The following is a 10521-nucleotide window of genomic DNA, read 5'->3' as shown; positions in this document are numbered from 1 at the left end:
TGACCCGTTTAGTCTAAATGACTGTTTATCTTTGCAAGATGATATTTATTATCATCTCGTCTACATGACTCGCTCCGGTTTGCACCGTATGTTCATGTCACACCCCGATTTCCACGTGTTTCACCGGTGGGCCCGGTGGGGGATTACCGTGACGTAGTTGGCAACAATATAGTCAAACCACAATATTTAAATGCACAGCGGAAGCATAAAGATAGATTATATTTCAACCATTGATTGTAATATCCAAGTATCACGAATAGTCGAAACAAATCCACAGGGGATCAAAATAAAAATATAAATATTGTTCAACAGATATGGCATCCCAAGCTTGCGAGACTCTAACGATGCTTAAGGAGTGGCCAGCCTATTTCGTACAGAACCTGCATTTAATCTTTTTGAGGAAAATACGTCAGTTTACACTGGTAAATACATTCAACCGACACTTTTGTAAAAATGTTTAATAAAATTGATTTGAATGCACAAGGCACAAACTCTTTATAACTTGGGGTAATTTATTGATTAAATCTTGTAAAAGGATTACATGTTCACTATGCGTTCGGTCGCCCGGGTCGTGTCGGGTTTAAGGTTAATAGACACGCCACAAAGCATAAAGCCGTGGCGGGAAAACCAACGGTTATACCTTTAATTAATATAGACACATTGCCGGGTGTACGCCTACACCCGCGTGTCGAGGTCGTGGCCATTTCGTAAAATGATGCCAAGGATATCCGGGACATGGTCATTAAGCTCCCAAAGGCGTAAATACAACAAAAACAATTTTTTAAACGGGTCACATTGATAATACCCAGCTACTAATGAATTGGGGTCAATTGCCCGACCAAGCGGTATTTTAAATACCGTAACCCAAGCCCGTATAACGGAAAATAAGTTAAAAGTATTTACCTGAGCAAGTAATAACCTCAATCAAACAAATGCAAGTATCTTTTACTGGTCTCCTATTCTGGAATGAAGGTTTATAACAACCTATTAGAATCCTAACAGGTCTTTAATTTAGCCTTAGTTTAGACCGGTCAGTTTCAAAGGATAAATACGGTTTAATCGCGTGAAAGGCGAAAACCGGGAATGGAATGTGGTTTGGGCCCCAACAAGTTTGAAGACTTGTTTTATATGGGTATAATAACCACACTCTGGAGTTTGAAGTATAAACGATAAGGTTTGACCTGTTTCGGCTAGTTTATGTAAACTAGTTACATAAACCGAACCGTGCGCGCAAAAGGCGTAACGGGGAACCGTAAGAGTCCTACACAGGTTTCCTAAGTTAACATGCTCTAAAGAGGTTGTGGTATCAGTAGGATACCTTCCATTATGCCCGTAACGAGTTTAAATCCAATATACGCCCCGTAGGGGTATTTTGGTCATTTTAAAGGTTATAAAAGAGGTTTTCCGAGTTCTACAGGGAATCTGAGTTTCCCGAACAGTTTATAAAGTCCAAAATACTTTATTTATTATTTAAAATCAGTAGCAACTGGAATCGGGTCAAAATACCATGTAGAACTCAAGTTATGTCCGAAAAGGGTATATTCGGTAATTACCGAATCGATGCCATAACCACAGGTTATGAGCAGGTTAAAAATAATTAAAAATCTTTAAAAATCCCAAAATATTATTTTACATCAGTGTGTAAAAGCTTTGGTGTCGAAATTTGGGTTTAGATAGGCTTTACGCTAAATGCGCCGTTTAATTACTAAAGTTTCCGTAATTGCGCTATTTAGCATAACTCCTATTCTAGACCTCGGATTGACGTGAAATTTTAGGGACATGTTTAGAAATCAGTAACTAAGGTTATTGTTCTTTCACATGTCCAAAATTCCTGTTTGAAAGTAAAAAGGGCGTTATGGTCAACTTTTAGGCGTTTAACGGAATTGTGCAAAAGACTCGGACAAACAACGAACCGGTCACAGAGGGTTATACCATCATGTAACCTGGTCCTAAGAGAGTCCTAAGGCATATCTAAATCACACCATAACGGGTCAGAACTGAAGTCAAAGCAAAAGTCAAAGTTTTGCGACTTTCGGTTCCGAACCGGGTCAAAATAGTAAATGGTCGGACCAAACAAGCTTAGACTAGTTAATATATTTATTATTATGTTATATGAGTGTTAAAACAGGTTACACGCCATCTACATTACTGATTATGCATAAAATCGCAAATTAGCATTCTGTTGACTTTTTCTAAGCAAGTTTGACTCGACATTCGGACTAGATAGAATGGGAATCAGAGGGTGCCCTTTTAGGGGTTTAATGCCCACATAATTACCAACATATAACTACCTTTGATTCGACAAACCACTGGACCATTTGTGATTTATCGTTAAGCCAATCGTTAATTACGACGGATTGACTTTTAGGCTATATCTAAGCAAAACTTAACCAAGAAAGGGTGGAGCATACTTACAAGAGTCCTATGCACAACCAGTGATGAGCAAAGAAGGCACTTGAGCTCCAGGAGTGATCAAGAAGGCAGATTGGAGGTGTGAAGAACTTGTTGCAACAATGTGGCCTTTTATAGCCATCATAAGCCCTTAGATCATTGACAACAAGTGCTACAAGTGTTCTTGGATGATCACCAAGTGTCCCTGAGTGCTAGGGGTCGTTTAGGGGGCGCCCATGCTCTCATAATTGCTCAGAAAGTCGGTTAAAACAGCAAACAGTGCTCCTGTCCGACTTTTCTGTAACTGGGGGGCTGACGCGGCCCGCGTAAGAGATCACTTAACTCTTACGCGGGTCGCCTGAATCCTTCTGACAAGCCCATATCTTCTACTGACCATGCGGCCCGCGTAAGATCGCTTGGTTCGCTAACGCGGCCCGCCTGAGACCAATTTTTCAAGATTTTCAAATCTTTTGTAATTATTGCCCTGGCCTTTCGGTTTCGAAGGGGTAACTTTGCGTTTTGGGCCTCGTTTATTTACGAATAAGGGCCTCGGAACTTTTACCCAACTTATTAACCCTTGGTTAATTTATTAATACCCGAAAAATCTTAACTCTCAAAGTTTGACGCTTTTAACCCTTTTTAACGAATTCGATCATAACTTTCTCGTTTCAAAACGGAACTTCGCGAAATTTATATCGTACATTCTAGTGAGTGTAATTTACTGTTACAAAGTCTCGGGTATGCCCAAAGGTCACTCAGAGGTATAACTTAAACATGTTGACACATTTGGCCCCTGTAGTTTGTAATTCCTCACTTTCTTCCACAATTCGTTCCGTACGATCCATGATTCATTCGTTTGAAGGTACGAGCATCATTTAGGGTTACTGTACAATATATTTATCCCTCGTTGACATTTTTAACCCTCGAATTTACATACTTCCATTGTTTGTCAACTTTAGTCCTTTAATTAGTATTTAATACCACGTGTAAACTTATGACACGTGTCAATACATTATTGGACGAAAAATTTCGAGGTGTTACAGTTCATTTTACTTATAATCCATTTCTAAATGCTTTTGACCCATTATGACTTTCGCCATAAAGTGGCTTTTAGAACTAACGGTTATTATCAACGCGTGACCAATTTTACTGTTTTGCCCTTATTAGTTATATGGGTTTACCCTATAAGGTAACCACTCGAAACTCATTATCTATTAACCATTGTATGACCAATTAATCGTAATTAGTCCTTTTTAACCATTAAACATGGTTTATTATCATTGGCTTTTGTTCCGAACTGCACATGTCGTGTCGGAATATCACAATTTTAAATAAGACTTTGTATTATTCATAACCTATAAAACCATAGGTATTTAATACAAAGAGTGTAAGGTGTACTTACCTAGCATCCAGATTATGCCTTTTTTCATTCTTGATTCGTTTGACCTGCTTCATTCCTAAGCTTCCACCTAGCTTGTTAAGCGTCCAACTTATGATCCCCTAGCTTGGGTGATCATTAATTCATGTTTAGTTGTGACCTCGAGCTTCGATTGAGCCTTCAATTTGATGATTATGTTGAACTAGGGTTTTGAAGAGCTCCCTGGGAGCTTCTGGTCGAATACAACAGAACACACATATGTGTGTGTTTTGTTTTATGTTCTTTTTATTTAATAAACTTTCAAGTTTATCCACATTGGCCCCTCTTGTTTGGTTAGTTTATTAAGTAGGCCACAACCCACTTAATTTCTAACATTATATCCACTTATTAACTAGGTTAAACATTCCTAATTAAATTTATGGGTTCGGGGAATTCATGACTAAGTTTATTTTAAGTCCCGTTAACTCGGGTTTCTATAAACTTTATTTTTCTCGAAAGCTTTCTTTTCCCCTTTTTATTAAATATTAGGTTTAATTATATAAATCTTAATATTTTCTCGGGTTAAATTTACCACTAACGGTACTTTACCCGTCTTTTAGTATTAATATGGTTTGATTATCAAACCTGTTTTCGGGGTGTTACAAGTCTATCCCCCTTAAAGAAGTTTCGTCCTCGAAACCTTTCTTACATAGTTCATTGAGTTTTAAACTCAATGCATTTGACATGAGTAATCTTTTAAGTATTACTCATATTTTAACCAATTGTTAGTATTATCAGAAAAGTATGGTAATATCTTTTTTTTTAATTTTTTTTTACTAAGCATATATGTACCTCACACTACATAATGCAACTTTGAAATGACGTAATCTCGTTATTTCAACCAATTTCGTTAATTTAGCGAAATCCATCACTGTTAGACTATCGAATTCATCATGAATCCGCTAATTTAATCCGTTTGAATGTTTTAGTGAAATTTTTTCACTTTTGACAAACAAATTCGTTTGTTTTCGAATTCATTCATTCGATTTATTTATACGGAATCCACCGCTTATTAACAAACCGAATTTCTTGATTTTCATCTTAATTATTTTTAAAATAGTTCAATAAATGATATTAACATAATTCCATAAAGTATATAAGAACATACTTTATAGCTTAATCCTTCAGTCGAGCTTTTGCTCGAATTGACCTCCCGACTCTTTGCTTGTGTTGCTTTATGATCCCTCAATATAGGTGATCATAAATTTTCATTAGTAAGGCCTTAACCGATCTCACTGACTAGACTTATTAGTCCAGTTACCTTATACCCATCGCTTGAGCTATAATGTGATTATACTTCACTTTACTTTTCTTGATCGTGATCGTGTCACGTCATGTTTAGGTTTATTTCAACCTTTCATTATCGAAAAGATTTATTTTCGGATGTATCGTCTTGCACTTATCAGTGTCAAGACCTGTATCTTTTAATATTTACTATGTAAATTCCTATCAGAATTCATATTGGTAAAAAAAAAAACGTTATTTCTTACTAAAACTAAATTTTAGTCTAACGTTTTCTTTTTACTTATGTCAATTACTTCATATCAAGAAATTGACAACATAGAATTTATCCTTCTACAGTCTTTGTTTTTATGCGGGGATTCTCAACTAGTTCCCTCGCTTTGTCTAATTAACCCGTAGGTTCTATCACTTAGCCTCATGGGCTATTTCATTAGACTTTCACCTCTTTAAGACAAGGTCTTTATAATCTATTTCTTTCTATTCATGACCCGTGGGGCATTTTGGTCCTGTAGACCTTTATACTGTTTGTAACCCGAAGGTTAGGATGATCCCGTAGATCATTCTTTTTTTTTGAAATTCATTTGTTTTCACATTTTAAATTCATTAAGTGTGTAGTCCGTATCTACAATCATTTTCTTATGCCATCCGGCCTTACTTTGTGTCCAACGCGTTTGACTTGTTCATGTGAAATCCATCACTTGTGAACAGTCAAACTTTGTTCTTTATTGATTCTGTTCAACCTCAAAATAGTTGAACATAATTATCACAATTTCTAATTGTGATATTTTGTCATCTTTCAGGCATAACTCATAATCCGAGTCCTTTGACTTTTAATCCACGTTCCCGTCTCTCGGTGTACGCATGTGTTTAAATCTTTACCCATCAACCGGGTATTTTACTGAAGTCTTCATTAATGCATCCTTTTCGGTATGCATTGTAACTTCGTTTTGACTTGTTTGGTTGTCTTAGCGAAATCCATCGCTTTATTTAACCAAACATTTATTCTTTATCTGACATCCTTGTCGGTCTTATAAATTCTAAATGATGATTATCATCATCATCCTTTCTTTACTACGACCAAAGTCAATGACTTCGATTGTCTTTTTGTGTATGGGTAATATCTTCGATTCTATAACCCTGTGGTTCATTTATACTTTGGTTTTACATTGCCCTTTTTGTCAACCATGTCTCTTTTGTCCATTATGACTTATTTCACTATTCCCTTGGGTCATCTATTTCTATGCACGCCATACATCGTTTTAATGGTTCCCTCGAAAACCATTTATATGAGTATGCCCATAAGATTTCTTGACCCCAAGGTTCTTTTAACTTTTTCATTCATATTGACCTTACCACATCGGACATAATTGTGCTCATTATAAGAAGCTCATGGTATCATGTGTTCACTACTTACTTGGCCAGAGTAAGCGATCAACACATGGTACCCATGACCTTATTATAATTACTACATCACGTCCCATGTAAGTAATCTCTCGACTTATTTCATTTTTATGATTTCATTTGGTAAACTTTATATAATTGTCAATTAACAATATTAGTTTTACCCGTTTTATCTTTTTAACATATACAATGTTACTTTTTATAACCATTTATACAATCACATTCGTTGATGTGATCATCACTTTTCTCATTTGGATCTTTATTAAGAATACTTACTTAGATGATTACTTTCGTCCAAGTTTATATTTAAACTAAATTCAGTTATTGTCTTATTATTCACGACTATGAATAATACGTATCTCTACTGAATTTTCTCTTGGAAACGTCATCCTGGATAGGAACCCTATCCAGATTTTTCCAAGTTTTATCTTCTATATGCAACTGTCATTCACTATATGTTTCTTGCATATTTCTAGTTATACTATAAGTTTAAGACGTGTACCTTGTAGATACTTTCTTTGATAACTTTCTTGTTCGATCTCTCGTTCGAGATCATTTCTTGATTCATGTCCTTAACATGTATGACTTACTTGTCATACTTTAGACCATATCTTCATCGTATCGATAGATCCTTAGACTCTCGTCATCTTCAGATACAAGGATCCTTTAATTTAAAACATCTACAATTGTTAGTAACGTTAACATTAACAAGCACTCGTATTATACTACAATGATTTCTACGACACGTGTTAATACACGTAATTCGTTTAACTATATTGGTCTTTTATCGGTTTATTTGGGGTAACGTGTTTTACACGATAACCCTATATGTTATTTTCAACACTTTACATGCTAGACCGTTAATGTATTGAATAACTTACCGGATTTTGCGATCAAGTCTCGAACCGAACACCCATCTTTATCAAGAGCATAAGGTTTAAGTTCAAGCATAGTTCTTCCCCGCCATACTTGAATCTCTTAAACCAGGGCTCTGATACCAACTTGTAAGACCCTTAGTCCAATTATACGATTATATATAAATTTCGACTATAATAGTGTATTACGGTTAACCATACACTAAAAATACAGGTTCGTCAAAACATTTTAAGAAAATAAAACATTTCCACTTTTTATAAAACATTCGCCGTTTAAAACGTGACGACGAATCATTTCGCGGAAGCTTTGTTCTTTATGTGTTCGGTTCTTCGTTTAGCTTGATCGTCCTCCGGTAACTCAATTAATACCTACATTTCATAAAACATGAAATGAGTTAGTCATATAGCGCTTAAAACATGTCTAAACGAGTTCGCCCATCAGTAGGAATGTTCATTAAATAGTAGTAGTGTTCACTAAATAGTAGGGGTTTTTACTGAATAGTAGGAGTTTTCACTGTACAGTAGGAGTGTTCCAAATTATTCGACCCGTTTATGCATTTATCAAACAAACAAGTTTGTTTGACCGCTATTTCTCATGAACCTATTAAATTCAATAATATTTATCATATTAGGTTCCAATTACAGGTTCATATACCTTCTTAAACCCATTTTCGCTCATATGCTTATTTTGACCCGTTAAGGGTATTTAAGCATATTTTAAGCACGAATCGCTTTCATTCGTTTCTAAATGCATATGTCCTCATTTCTTATCAAATGATCTCCCACCACAACTGTATTTGTGGTGGATTCAATGTGGTGATTTATATATTCCGAGTTTTACCCTTCGGATCATTATTTTACGGCAAATACTCTTATGGAGTCATTTGACCAATATTTTACATCTTTCGCTTTTTATACTTATTCAAAGTATTTATTTCATCATATAACTCATTTCCAAACAACCTTTAAGGGCCGTTTGCTCGATTTAGCTTACAAGGGCGTTTTAGTCAATTTTAGTCCTTCTTTTACGACGAAGGACTTTTAATACTTGTTTGGCCCCAAAATCCGACCTTTTACCATAATCTTGATTAGAAACCATCAGGTTTCTAAAACACCATGATTATAACTTAAATTATTCGGTTTACCTATAAGATAACCGAATATTCATTTTCAACTTCACTTAACTCTCATTGAACCTTACGTTCTAAATGAGTAGTTAACCTATCACACTTACCTGGCTCGGATCAACATATTGACCCATTTAATGCTTTGCTTAATAAACGCTAATTAGTAGCGATGCAAATTTCCATTAGATATATATTCCTGTAATTATACACTCGACAAAGTCATTAGTCGATATCGTCATAGGGTGATATTTTCACCTTTTGACCCGTTTAGTCTAAATGACTGTTTATCTTTGCAAGATGATATTTATTATCATCTCGTCTACATGACTCGCTCCAGTTTGCACCGTATGTTCATTTTACTTATAATCCATTTCTAAATGCTTTTGACCCATTACGACTTTCGCCATAAAGTGGCTTTTAGAACTAACAGTTATTATCAACGCGTGACCAATTTTACCGTTTTGCCCTTATTAGTTATATGGGTTTACCCTATACGGTAACCACTCGAAACTCATTATCTATTAACCATTGTATGACCAATTAATCATAATTAGTGCTTTTTAACCATTAAACATGGTTTATTATCATTGTCTTTTTTTCCGAATCGCACATGTCGTGTCGGAACATCACAATTTTAAATAAGACTTTGTATTATTCATAACCTATAAAACCAATAGGTATTTAATACAAAGAGTGTAAGTTGTACTTACCTAGCATCCAGATTATGCCTTTCTTCATTCTTGATTCGTTTGACCCGCTCCATTCCCAAGCTTCCGCCTAGCTTGTTAAGTGTCCAACTTATGATCCCCTAGCTTGGGTGATCATTAATTCACGTTTAGTTGTGAACTTGAGCTTCGATTGAGCCTTCAATTTGATAATTATGTTGAACTAGGGTTTTGAAAAGCTCCCTGGGAGCTTCTGGCCGAATACAACAGAACACACATATGTGTGTGTTTTGTTTTATGTTCTTTTTATTTAATAAACTTTCAAGTTTATCCACATTGGCCCCTCTTGTTTGGTTAGTTTATTAAGTTGCCACAACCCACTTAATTTCTAACATTATATCCACTTATTAACTAGGTGAAACATTCCTAGTTAAATTTATGGGTTCGGGGAATTCATGACTAAGTTTATTTTAAGTCCCGTTAACAAGGGTTTCTATAAACTTTATTTTTCTCGAAAGCTTTCTTTTCCCTTTTTTATTTAATATTAGGTTTAATTATATAAATCCTAATATTTTCCCGGGTTAATTTTACCACTAACGGTACTTTACCTGTCTTTTAGTATTAATATGGTTTGATTATCAAACCTGTTTTCGGGGTGTTACACATATCAAGATGGATGGAAGCATGGAAGGCTAACGGATCAAAAGGAGGTAAGGTAACGGATGCAAATACGAACGCTAAGGTAAGTGATTTCCGGAATCACTTCTTAATTTGTTTAAGTAAAGTTATGTACTAGTTTTTAAGCATTATAAATTGAAGTCAAATAAGGTTTAATTGTATGAAATCGATGATTTTCGAATAAGTAGACCGAACGGGTCAAAATGAGGTCTTATTGCTATATCGGAATGGTTGCATAAGTAACAACTACGGTATTATAACCGGGTAATGGGTAAAATTGCATATAAGCACGCTAACTGAGAAACGGAGACGCGGGTTAATAGTCAAAATACTTGGTCGTGAGTTATGATTAAATGGATAAGCAATTTCGCGTATAGAAATTGTACTAAAAAAGTTCAATTACGTATAATTGAATGAGATGAATGAGTTTAACGCATACCGGGTATCGGGTGCATAAACCCCAAGTACGAAACTCCGAATAATGTAAAACTTTTATAGTTATAGTGTTCATGTAAGTTTTAAGTTTAAACAAATGAGTTTGTTTGATGAAAACATGAACGAGTCGAATAATTCATAAATGAATATTAATCCGAAAACTTAAAAGTTGAAAATTTCCTTAATCCGGATGTTGAATTTTGTGTCCAAATGATAGAGGACCAAATTACGATCATGTAGTAAGAAACGGGAGGTTAAACGGACAAATGGTTTAAAAGTTACGCAAGTTT

Source organism: Helianthus annuus, chromosome 1, assembly GCF_002127325.2.
Source record: "Helianthus annuus cultivar XRQ/B chromosome 1, HanXRQr2.0-SUNRISE, whole genome shotgun sequence".
Lineage (NCBI taxonomy): Eukaryota > Viridiplantae > Streptophyta > Magnoliopsida > Asterales > Asteraceae > Helianthus > Helianthus annuus.
The sequence above is the reverse complement of the archived record's forward strand: the minus strand, read 5'-3'. Positions refer to the sequence as shown.